General features: G+C 44.9%; 1 protein-coding gene across 1 annotated transcript in view; it reads left to right on the top strand.

Moving 5' to 3' along the window:
• Nucleotides 1-13,355, top strand: part of AGPS (alkylglycerone phosphate synthase) — a 1,795,747-nt gene that overhangs the window by 1,647,106 nt on the left and 135,286 nt on the right. The window lies entirely within an intron of this gene.

The raw sequence follows: 13,355 nt of genomic DNA, 5'->3' as shown, positions 1-13,355 counted from the left end.
TTAGTTGCCAGTGCAAATGACAAGAGGTGGTGCTAGTAGTAATCGGGGCGTTACAGTTATAGCCTGCCACCCAGTCAAGTTTTCTCGCTTTGTTGTGTGTTGGTAGGTTCACTTTCTGAGTGAAGCCAAGTTCTGTCAAGATATTGGCCTCAATTATAGCTTGTTGGTCTTTAGGGTAATTAAATCCTAGGCTGAGATCCCCAAGCAGAATGACTTGCGAAGTACTTTTTAGGTTGTCCGAGAGTAAGGTGGTGATATCTTCATGAAAGGAGCCTATCAGACACAGTGGTCTGTAAACAAGGTGGATGTTAAGAGTTTGGGAATTGGTAATGGGTATTTTGGTTGTGAGGGATTCAAAGGATCTGAAGTCTAGGGAATCTAATAGATAGGTTAGATTTAGCAACACAAGCTATACCCCCTCCTTGGGTCTTATGTCTGTCTGCTCTTATGATAGTGTATTCCTCTGGGACTGCTAGCATAAGGGCTGGATCTGCTGCATCGTGCAGCCATGATTCAGCAAGGGCCAGGAAGTCAGATTTTTCTGCTACAATAAGGTCGGATATCTCAGTTGCATGTGCGACTAGAGACCTTGCATTTATTAATGCTCCTTTAATGTTGGAAGCAGAGTTGTCTACGGATGTGGGGGATGGAGTGCTGATAATGGTTCCGACGTCCTGTAAGTGCGTTTTTTGTCAAGGGGACTGGATGGTGGGTGGGAAGAAGAGCTAGTAGTGGTGGTCTCTTTTGTTGCAGTGGATTGTCTATTAGGTAGGCTCTTTCTCTGGCAGTCAATGGTGGTCATGGAGCTAGCCAGGGGTTCGAATATTCTAGGCAGTCGAGAGCGGAGCGTAGTATTTCTGGATGTGGTGCTGCACGGTGTGTTCAGGATAGGTGGACCCTGTGGGTAAATCATTATGCTTGGTGAATGATCATGGGTTGGATTATTGGTTACCTGAAATGTAGGCATAATGGTCGAGGTCTTAATCGTGTTCTGGATCATGTAGCGGCTATGTGGTCGTGAGGTGAATGGTCTCAGTGGGCTGGTTAATGGGCTTAGTACAGAAAGAATGCCTAAGGCGAATATAGTTGGCAGTCTAGCATGCATATTGGCTCAGGGTACCGTCTAGCTCAGAGTAACACTGCGGCTTAGAATTGAAGTAACCTAATCAATGAGACGTGGCGCATCGTGGTTGCCAAGTCTAGGCATGTATTTAGTTACGGCAAGTGGCCTAAACACAGTTCGGTAAAATGTCTCTAACAATCAGCAGAAAAATAGCAGTAAGGTATAAATGTGACTGTTATCAACTAAAGATCTCAGTAAGTAGAAAGGATAGGTATAATGCTGTCAATGCTGAGTTACAAAAGCATCATTGTAGCAATTGTAGTAACGAGGTTGAACCGTTTGAGGACTAGACAAGTGTAACATGTAGAACGGCTAATTGAAGTACGGAATGGGGGCTGCATTCATATATAAAGACCTACCAGTTAGGTACGACTGTGGTGAGACATTAGCATACATTGCAAGCCTAAACTCATACTTATTCACTGTTCAGTTATTTTCAGATCACAGTACAGGCTTTGCTAAGATAACTGTTCTAATGTTCTAAGCAATAATGGCGTGGAGCTCGGAGCATAAGGTGACCAAGGAACAAATAGAAGGCAATCATCTGCACACAGTAGTATGGCAATGGTAAAAGCCAAGTGGCAAGCTAATCAAGGGACGTGTAGACTGGTGTCAATTTTCACCGCCAACGTAGGTAGAATGACGGTAATTACACATGACCGTGACATGTGTAATCAACTGTGAATGAAATCTGTAGCAAATGTATGTTATACCTTCTCAATTCATGATTTCAAAAAAGATGGGACTAAAACATGAGACCAAGGACACTAAGGAAACAACGGTAAAGCTTGTTATCCAGTGAAGAATCTACAGGTCAAAAGCAGTCATGTAATGGAATCACTTAATGGGTCTGACTGTCAATACCTGCCATCACGTTTTTTGTATTCTAAGCAACATTTCCCACTTGATGCATATTAAAGCAATTACTTCTTTGTTTTTTCTATTGGGCGTTTTGCAAATAAGTCCCAGTATTTATGCAGTGTCTTGCATACATTTTTCATGAAGTTCTTTAAAATGGTTATTCTGCCAAGCTGATTTGAAGTTTCGTCTGATCTGTACCAAGATTTTGGTTGACTCGTTTGCCATTGGCCATCGTTCACCATCTAGTACTCGTACGTCCCGTCCCCTTTCCTCCATACTGCATTGGATTCCCTCGCTAGGGACGGGAGACTGAACCTTTCTCAACAGAAAAAAACGTTCTTCCCCTTTAAATTTAGAGGCGTGTAGAGGAGGTGTGGCGCTGGGAGCATGCGCTTTCCTGACTTCGCCCACCGGCGCCACACCCCAGCCCACTTTTTTGCGTCAAATGGAATGGGACGATTTCACCAGCGCTCCTGGGTTTGGCTTCGGCCATGTAATATCACACGCTCTTCCCCGGATACTTTCTTCTGTCTTTTTGTCTTGTTTTATCAATCAGGTACTTGGTCCTCTGGCGCCACGCTCCTCCCCGGTGCACGTCGACTTCAGCGGGATTCAGCAGGTGTCCAGCCTGCGAGGGGCTTTTCGCTATGTCCGATCCCCACACTCTTTACCTCTGCTGCCTTGGCCCCAATCACAGCTGGGAGGGTTTTTCCACGTGTGACGCGCTAACACGGCATGCTCTGAAGAACAGGCTAGCTCGTTGGAGGGAGCTCTTTGAGAAGTCTCCTCCAGAGGACTTGAAGGACTTCGTCAGACATAAGTCAGGGCTCAAGGTAGGGCCGCTTTTTTCCATCGCACACCGCAAGGGCCACTCCTTCCCAAGGAAACGCCAGAGCGGGAGGAACCTTTCAGGTTCTCGCACCGGTACCGAGGCTAGTTCAGCTACCAGCCGCCAGGCCGAGGGGGTCTTTAGATCCTTCCTGAGACAGTGCTGAGGGACTACAAGGTTCTATTACCGGGTGTACTCCCCAGGGGCTACGCCCTTGTACCAGCTAGATGTCCGAGGGGGCGCCTGCACGCAGCACTACCGGCAATACTGCCGAGGACAACACGCCTTCCAGACCCCGTCCTGAGGTGGAGGGTAGGTCTCATGCTCCATCACCAAGAGTCCTGGAGGAGGCCGGGGACAGCGAGCCACGCACCACGGCTTTGGCATGCAGCTCGACAAGATGGCCGCTGCACCAGACAAAACGGCTGCTCGTCCGATACCGCCCCTGGGAACGGAGCAGATGGGAGAACGAGTTACAAGTTGGGACTGGTGTCAACCAGGTACATGGCCAACGGCTTATCCATCTGCATCGCAGGGATGGTTTACCTCGCAGCCAGCTAGACAGAGTACGCACCGGCCCCAGCAGCCGCCCGCTACCCCGTCGACATCACCTGCCACTCCACCGGCCTGTGAGGACAGGTTCTTTGAAAGGTTCCTCACTCTTATGAGATCTCCTCAGATGGGGGTTATCCTCTGGGATGTTATCAGTGACATGCTCCCTCCGGCCCCTCCGCATGCGCCTATAGTCATTCCTCCTATGGCTCTAGCACCGCAGGCCCAGGCCCAGCCCCTAAGTTATTTTCTTAGTTGCATATGTACAAAGCACAAGGGAGTCCTGACAATACAGTAGTTATGTGGTAATTCAATTCTATACATAGTTGCATATGAACATGGCAGAGGGACTCGTGACAATACAGTTATTTACATAGTTGTGTGTAGACAGATCAGACGGCCTAGTGCAGTGATGAAGTGTAGTCATATCAGTGATTTAGGAGCCAAGGTTGACTTACTGGCTAAGGGGCAAGAGTTAGTTGCATATTCCCTGTGTAAAGAGGTGGGTTTTCACTCACCTTCCAAAACAACAATAGGTTGTTTTTGGAAGGTCCAGAGAGAGTCGTTTGCTCTTAGTTTGGCTGGTAGGGTGTTCCACTGTTTAGCTGCTATTGTGGGGAAGCGGCTACCTGTCATGATGCCTGCCCCCGGAAGACCAGACCAGGCCCAGCAGCCCCGGAAGCAGGCATCATGCCACTTGGAGCATGCCCAAAAGCCCCAGTTAGGGGCTGTTTGGGTGCAGTCCTGGCGCCTATGGCGCCAGGCTCATTATTGATAACTTACCTGAAGCAGACCATGCTGCATACTCACCTGAGGCAGACCATGCTGCATGAAGACTCAAGCCAAATGAGGCTTAGGAGGGACTATTTTACTGAAGGGACTATTTTGTTACTTGGGTGGGGCTGTGGAAGAATACTTACCTGGATCTTCTTCCAAGGCTATTTAAACCACGCCCGGACAGCCACACGTGCTTTGCGTTATTCTGCTTGCTGCAGCGTAACGCTCACCGTGTTTTCAGCAGCTCCAGTCTTCAGCCACGCCTGCTTCAGTCCTGGAACTCCTGAAACAAGAAGAAAAGAAGGATAAAGGTTAGAACAGGAGTTTTAACTTTAATCCTTACCTGAATCCTGATCCCTTTCGCCACGGAACTGAAAGAAGTCTTTGAAGCATCGCTTCGCATTCCTACGGCGCCGCGCTGAACTCACCTGCTTGGCGGTACTTCAGCATTCCATCACGCTCTCTCCATCTCGCGGCCGCCCTCCGACACCTAAGGAGACAAAGACAGCAAGGGGACTCTCTAAGGCTATACAAGCTACCCCCAAGGACTTACCTGATTTACCACGGGAGGTACTCACCTCATCTCGGGTCGGCGCAGTCAACTCTGCTTCATCGCCGTACACCAGCCCCTAAGGGGAAAACCACAATAGACTTACCTGAATCTTACCAAGTGCCATTTGGAAATCTTCGAGTGGATTAATTGGCAACCTGCAAGGAATCGGACAGAGTGAAGATCAGACATTTGAACTCTTATGAACAATTGGACTTTAGAGTCAATACTGGAACTCACCAATTCCCCTACGCCAGTGAAGTAACTGGTCATCAACGCGCCCCTGCGGTCGACGCAGGATGGAGAGCTCATCCTTCCAAACCATCAGGTGAGACTAAGGAGGGGACATCAAGAGTGATCTGTGGGAAGACAAATGGAGTGGGGAAGGTGGGTTGACACTCAATTCCACGGGTGGTTAATTCCTCTTCTCCTTTGCAGAAGAATATTCTTGCGAGCCAGACAAACTAGGCTGAGCGGGCCAGTCCAGTCAGTCATCTCGGCGATACACGTCACGCTGGTGGAAACAACAGCGGCCCAGTTCCGGTCGACGCCCCCGTGGGAACCAGGTGAGCGTAACACTACCTCCTGCTTTCTGTAGTTTAAATCTAGATGTGGCTAGTAGGTGCATGTTTGCTCAGCGTGAAGGCGTGTTGGATTGGGATCTGGACACTTTCTCTGACAGGTATGTGGGAGCCGACTTGTGATGGCATTTGTGTGTCAGAAGTGTTTTGAACGAGATACGTTCTTGAACCGGTAACCAGTGAGCATTCAATCTTGTTGCAGAGATGTGGGTAGTTTTGGGAATGTTAAGTGAAGCTCCTAAGGCGTTGTTTTTTAATACCTGGAGTTTTTCGATGTTTTGGATCTTAGTGCCAGCGTAGAGTTTATTGCAGTAGTCCAATCTAGTCCGAATGAGGGCTCTGGCCAAAGTGATTCAGCTATCGAAAGTCAGGAATGGTCTGCAGTTATTTATGAGCTTACAGGTGTAGGCTGCTGCTGACGCGGTGGCATTAACTTGTTTCGATAATGTGAGTGAGGAGTCCAGGTAAAAACCGAGGGCTTTTACTACTTTGAACACTTTTATATGGTTACCGTCAATGTTGAAGGTTTTAAAGGCGTTGTTCAGTTTAGTAAGACCGAGTGTGATCCTATGAGGAGCAGCTCCGTCTTTTCATCGTTCAGGCGCAGACCATAGTGAGCCATCCAGACTTAGATGGTTAGATGGATAGCATTGAGAGTAGCGGAGTCGATGACATGGTTGCCTGTGATAGGGATGCAGATTTGGGTGTCGTCTGCTTAGTTTTGTAGGTGACACCCAAGTCATGAAGGCGCTCAAAAAGAGGTTTAGTAAAAATGTTGTATAGCGTCAGAGAAACACAAGAACCTTGGGGTACTCCACATGTGACCGGGGTTGGTTTTGCTTCTGCACTTGGGCAGAAGACTCTTGTTGTTCGGTCTGTCAGGAATTATTGTATCCATTGAGTGGTATAAGGGGAGATGTGTGCCGCCAACGCTAGGTGTTTGCATAGGATTTTGTGGTCGACAAGATCAAATTGTGCAGAGAGGTAGAGTAAGAGTAGTAAGGCTAATTTACGTGTGTCTTTTAGTTCATCCATTTGGAGTTTTAGGTCCAGGAGAGCTGTTTCCGTCCCATGTCTTGGGTGGAATCCAGACTGTCATAGGCCAAGGAGGTTATTAGCTTCCAGATATTTTTGTATTTGTAGGTACACTACTCGGTCTGGTATTTTCAATAAAAATGGCACTGTTGTGATAGGGCGATAGTTTGTTGGTGTATTTGGGACAAGAGAAGGTTTTTTAGTAACCGGAGTACCCAAGTGTTTTTGAGATCGCTTGGGACAGAGTAGTTTTCAAAAGAGGCGGTAATTAGGCTTGTGATGAATGGGGCACAGTCCTTGATGACTGTTGCCCGGGCACGGGTCGCCTTGGCCCCTTGAGTGTTTGAGTCTGGTGATAATTTTGAGGACTTCGGCATTAGACACAGTTGTAAATTCAAATTGGGGCACTGTGCTATTTCCTAGGGAGGTAAGGGGCATAAAACGTGGCTGGGAAGGTTCAATGGAGTTTTTTTATTTTTTTATTATTCGATTTTGGATTGTAGTATTGCTATTTTGTCGGAAAGAGCATTCTGAATGATAGAACACCAGTTTGCGTCCTTGTTACAGACTTCTGCTGTTGGTACAGGGGAATCTAATTCTCTGAGGATGGCAAAGAGCTCCTTAGTTTTTGAGTTGGCATTGGTTATTCTTTCATTTTATGAGGTGCTTTTGGCCTGGAGCCCCGATTGTGTGTACTTGTTTGCGGATGTGGAGAATTCTGCTTTGTTTGGTTCACTTGGAAATATTTTCCAGTTAGTTTCGGCTTTTCTCTTGGAATTTCACAAGGCTTTTAGAGTAGTAGTGAACCATGCATTAAGATAAGCTATTGGTTTAGCTTTGCGCATGGAGAGAGGTGCTAATTTAAACAATATGAGTAGATCAATTGACACACCTGATTTTAATGTGTATATAGTAAGTGGATTTTATACAAGGGAATAATACATTTTAAGGTGCAGAGGAGAAAGATGACAGCTCTGGCAAATGGGCTGCAAAGACATAAAACAAAAAGTCAAGTTCCCAAATCTGGGAACTCGCGTCCTCTGCACTCTATGGGTGGCTCAATGATGAGTCCTACTATACATTTTTTCTATTAAATAGAAGATTGGGTAATATATTCGATTGAGATTAACAGTAGAATGATCAATAATAATTGTTCAATTGCATATGCACAAATATACACAATGACAAAAACGTATATTAGTTTAAATCCAATGATTTATTTAGGAGCCCAAGGCGTTTCGTGAATTGGTTCACTTCTTCAGGGGCAATTTTCATAATTTTCAAACTTTTCAAACAATCTCTGAAAAACATAACATTCAAATAAATCCACATTCGAACAAATCATCTCAATGCAGAGTATCTTATATATTATTACAAAGGTAATCAAATCAGTCATATCATATAACGCCTAATTTTGTGGCTAAAGATCCAAAAAGAAACCCATATCACGCTCATTCATTTGTTCCTTACTAATAGTCATAGACACACTGTGTCCTATCTGTACAAAAAAGTTCATCACCAAGTAAATCACATATAGGGCCTCATTACACGTAGTGCGTTAAGGGTTTACCGGTACCGTTAAGGGTACCGGTAAATCCTTACCGCCTTACTATGAAGTCCCTTTGCGGGTTGGTACTTTAACGCCTGCTTTTTAGCAGGAGTTAAAAACCAACCCGCAAAGGGACCAGGGTGCTAATTACGGTACCACAATTTGCAGCACCGTAATTGGCGCCTTCCCCATTCCCATAGAGCCCTATGGTGCAAAAATGGGGATGGGCAATGGGGGAAAGGGGAATTACCGCCCCGCCAACCTTGGAATAGGGCGGTAATTCCCCTTTCCTCCAAGGTGGTGCCGGTATTTTACCGGCATGGACCAAGGTGCTAACAGCACCTTGGTCGACCGCCTACTGTGTAATGAGGCCCATAATGTCTATTTGGTATGTTTTAAACCCAATAGTCAATAAAGTAATTGCTGTCAAAATTAGGGCATGTCAATATTCCAAGAGAACATTTACCTATGGTTTAGATTAAATCAGTCATCAAAAAGAAGGTTTTACATCATAGAGAAGGTGGGAAGTAGATCCTCTGTCTATTCGCGTCAGAATATGCTGAGGTCCTATTTGAAAAATGTGCAAAAAAAATTGTACAAAGTTATTAGAATGGATAGGTAGGTAAGAAAAAGTAAGGATAGTAAAGGCAGGCATAGCTGTATCTTACCAGCAAGGGTCTCAACACAATTAACGAGTAAATACTGAAGCGGGATCCAGTTTAGTAGTGTGGTCAGCCATTTTGTTCAGCAATGAATGGGCCAGGGAAAACCCTTGTTCCTGAAAGAAAACCCAAAAAAAAGGGGAGGGTTAAATGACCCTAGTGGGCTTAAAGTCAAACAAGTATCAAGAGTCGAAGTACACTCACGTTGGACGAAATAGTGTAAAAGAAAAGAACAACAACAAAGTCTTCCGGGAGGAGCTGTCTCCTGGCAGGATCCGCTACAAAGGTGGTGACTGGAAGCAGTCCTTAAATACTCAGAAGTATAGCGATGCAAATCAACGTACTGCGTCAAGAGAACGTGTGACGTCACGGTGTAAACACCGTGATGTCATCACGCGCATGCGCAGTTGAGGTCAATATCGAAGTAGATACGAAGAAACTAGGGTTGTTGGAGGATGTCCTTGGAAAAGATCCATTTAGTAACGAATGAAAAAAAGGGTGGGGGATTTGATATTGTGTGTAAAAGCAGGAACATGTATATTCCGATGTAAAGTGTCTCGGTAAACACAAAAGGATAAGTAAAAGAATATTTAATGGATGCTGAAAGCAAACTTGACTGGCAGAAAACATCTGGATGATTAACGAGTAAAAGCATCTAAAACAAAGTAAGAACCAATAAAATCGGATGATGAGCATAAAGAAGTATTATGGAATAATAGTATGAGATAATAAGTGTGGTCAACATCGTAAGAGTAATAAAAAATGGGAGGAGATGGTAAAAATATAATAATTAAGAATTTTTTTTTTTAAAAGTCATGTTGTGTGGGATACATCTCAAAAGATCAGTCGTCGTCATGGTTTGAATACACATGTCCCTAATACTAAATCTAGTATTTGGTTTCTTCGTATCTACTTCGATATTGACCTCAACTGCGCATGCGCGTGATGATGTCATGGTGTTTACACCATGACGTTGCACGTTTTCTCAACGCAGTACGTTGATTTGCATCGCTATACTTCTGAGTATTTAAGGACTGCTTCCAGTCACTGCCTTCGTAGCGGATCCTGCCAGGAGACGGCTCCTCCCGGAAGGCTGTGTTCTTCTTTTCTTTTACACTATTTCATGCAACGCGAGTGTACTTCGACTCTTGATACTTGTTTGACTTTAAGCCCACTAGGGTCATTTAACCCTCCCCTTTTTTTGGGGTTTTCTTTTCAGAACAAGGGTTTTCCCTGGCCCATTCATTGCTGAACAAAATGGCTGACCACACTACTAAGCTGGATCCCACTTCAGTATTTACTCGTTAATTGTATTGAGACCCTTGCTGGTAAGATACAGCTATGCCTGCCTTTACAATCCTTACTTTTTCTTACCTACCTATCCATTTTAATAATTTTTTACAATATTTTTTTGCACATTTTTCCAATAGGACCTCAGCATATTCTGACACGAATAGACAGAGGATCTACTTCCCACCTTCTCTATGATGTAAAACCTTTTTTTTGATGACTTATTTAATCTAAACCATAGGTAACTGTTCTCTTGGAATATTGACATGCCCTATTTTTGACAGCAATTACTTTATTGACCATTGGGTTTAAAACAACATACCAAATAGACATTATATGTGATTTACTTGGTGATGAACTTTTCTGTACAGATAGGACACAGTGTGTCTATAACTATTAGTAAGGAACAAATGAATGAGCGTGATATGGGTTTCTTTTTGGATCTTTATCCACAAAATTAGGCGTTATGATATGACTGATTTGATTACCTTTGTAGTAATATATAAGATACTCTGCATTGAGATGATTTGTTCTAATGTGGATTTATTTGAATGTTATGTTTTTCAAAGATTGTTTGAAAAGTTTGAAAATTATGAAAATTGCCCCTGAAGAAGTGAACCAATTCACGAAACGCGTTGGGCTCCTAAATAAATCATTGGATTTAAACTTATACGTTTTTGTCATTGTGTCTATTTGTATATATGCAATTGAACAATTATTATTGATCATTCTACTGTTAATCTCAATCGAATATATTACCCATTCTTCTATTTAATAGAATAAATTAATAATAGGACTCATCATTGAGCCACCCATAGAGTGCAGAGGACGTGAGTTCCCAGATTTGGGAACTTGACTTTTTGTTTTGAGAGGTGCTAATTTGTCAATAGTAGCAAGTACTGTTTCATTGTATAACTTTACAATGATAGTAGGGTCTTTGGTTCCTAGGTTTTGGGGTGCCAGGATAGTTTGTAATAGTGGTAGCATATTCTCAACCGTGATATTGTTTGTTTCTCGATGGGGCCAGTTGTGCGAGTTTAGTGGGGCCAGGCTTCATGGTGATATTGAATGTTAGGCGTTGATGGTCGGACCATGGCTAATGGGTGTTCGCAGTTATGGCAGTATTGCAGTTAAGGTCCGCTAGCCAATCAAGGATGCAGGCTTTGGTGTTTTTAGGGTTCTGGATTCGGTGTAAGAAGCCTAGTGCTGAGATAGGGTTGGCGAGGGATTGTGGATTCTTGTCTAGCGGTTGTTTAAACCTAGATTAAAGTCACCCAAGATGACAGTCGGGATCTAGATTTGTTATTTGTAGAGAGTAGTTGGGCTACATCGTTCTCGAATGATAGTACAGGGCCCGGGGATCTCTGTAGACTAGGTGGTGGATGCAAAGTGTGGCGGTAGGTGATAGCGTCATTTCCACCGAGAGTAGTTCCCCAGAGAGAAGCAAGGTATTTGGTATTTCTCTGATGTTGAGGGTGTTTTTGGCTATTATGGCTACGCCTCCTCCTTTAGCAGGGGGTCTGTCTATCCTGAAGATTGTGTAATTATTTGGGATGGCTAGGGCAAGGGCAGGGCCAGCAGCCGCGTGGAGCCATGATTCTGTGATCGCTATGAATTTGAGATTGTGTGTGGTGGTGATGTCTGCAATGTCTAAGGCCTGAGTCGGTAGGGATCTGGCGTTTATGAGGGCGCCCTGAATTAATTGGTTGGACTTGCTGATCCTATTGTGTGTAACGGTAGATATTGGATTATGTGCCACTGAGTGGGTGTGGGGGGTTTAGTTTGCTGGTGGAGCCGGTATTGCTGGAGGTTAGATAGGGTTTATCCTTCGTGTTGGAGAAAAGGTGTTTTGACGTGATGGCACTGGAGTGGGCTGTTGAATAGGTGAGGTGCGAGTTCCTTCTCAAGATATCAGGGGTGGTAGTAAATGTGATGTCTCGGTGTGCCTCGGTTTTGAAGCTAGCCTCTGGTTTCTGAGGGTTAGCGGGCCTGGGAGGCTGTAGCTTGGGATTGTTGGCGGGGCCTCAATTCTCCTCTTGTCAGGTCGGTGGGTCAGGCTATTGCTAGTCTGAGGTGAGATGAGGTAGGGGGTTATAGCCTGGTGGTAGGAAGCGAGTCGGCAGGATGGCTATGGAATCGGGGAAGTAAGGTGTCATGGAGAGGGATAGGATGGGTCTGGGCTGGGTCTGGGCCAGGTCTGGGTGGTGGTAGAGCTAAAGTAGGAGTAGTGTTTGGAAAACGAGGCAGACAAATTAGGTGGTCTGGCGGACATGCTCCTTGGGTTTAGATGCTGATGAGGATATCTGGGCAACGACTGCAGTGTCAACTGGGTGTCGGCCATGAGGATGTACGTGCAAGGCACAATCAGTCTTCAGCTAACATATGTACGTCTGTTAACTAAGACGGGCATGGGCAACATTCAGTACACACGTGCAGGGCGTTTAGCATGAGATAAGGCAGATATAACCATCAATACCCAGGTTTTGGGTCAACAACAATAACAATGAGCATATCATGAGAAACATTTAGTACACATGTATAGGGCGTTCTGCATGAGCTAGTGCAGATACGACCATCAATATCCAAGTTTGGGTTATCAACAAAAACAATGGGCATATCATGAGCAGCAATCAGTACACAAGTGTGGGACATTTAGCATCCGGTAGGGCAGTACTCGGGTTAAAGGCAGAACAGGTAGGCAAGGAGCACTTCAACCAAGTTTTTTATGATCTAATGCAATTACGCTGTGATCCCATTGTGGGGGTCCCAATAGCCTCGGCATGCCAAATATCATCACTATTTGTGGAAAAGGCATTTGGCTAGCTAGTACGTAGTAGGCTGACTCAGTGTAATAGCCTAAACAGCATTCATGATTGTGAGTGCATAGTCATTCAAGTATCATGCGGCTAACAGTGGCTCATGGGTGGTGGCACTGGTGGAGCTATTGGTAGCAATGATTATCTGTATTGACAGTGGGGGAGGGCAGTGAGTGACGATGGCTCAGCGCGTAATCGGTAAAGTTATACATTGAGGGTTTCAGTTGCCAGTCTGCCACCTAAGATACTGCTTGAATCCTGCCCAGCATTTCTGTAATGGACTTGCTCTGCCATCTTTATGGACACAATCATTTACCTTAAGTTTGGGCTCCAGTGTGGACAACGTTGTAGAGCCCAAAGTGAAATACACAGCAACAGGGAAAAGCACACAGACCAAGTATGCAGGTTATGTGCGCAAACTGCGTGCTGTCTGAAAGTGAACAAACGTACCTATAGCATTGCCAGCAGGAACTCTGAATAGCTCAGACGCCATGGCATCCTTGCCAGATCTCAGGATGTCAAACTGGCTATCTAGTACCTCTAAAAGCAAGGACAAGGGCAGAATTAGATTATCAGAACATTGACAACACCTGAAGCTAATTGAAAAAAGGGTTGATGAAATTGGGGGAGGCGTATACTAATCACCTATCCAAGTACTAATGGGAAAAGAAACCCACCAACCAGCGCTATCATTTGAGCAATCCATATCCCACGCTATAAAAAGAGGCAT

Source organism: Ambystoma mexicanum, chromosome 9 (genome assembly GCF_040938575.1).
Source record: "Ambystoma mexicanum isolate Mex_15411 chromosome 9, UKY_AmexF1_1, whole genome shotgun sequence".
Classification (NCBI taxonomy): Eukaryota; Metazoa; Chordata; class Amphibia; order Caudata; family Ambystomatidae; genus Ambystoma; species Ambystoma mexicanum.
Note: the sequence above shows the minus strand (reverse complement) of the source record. Positions and strands in the feature narration are given on the sequence as shown.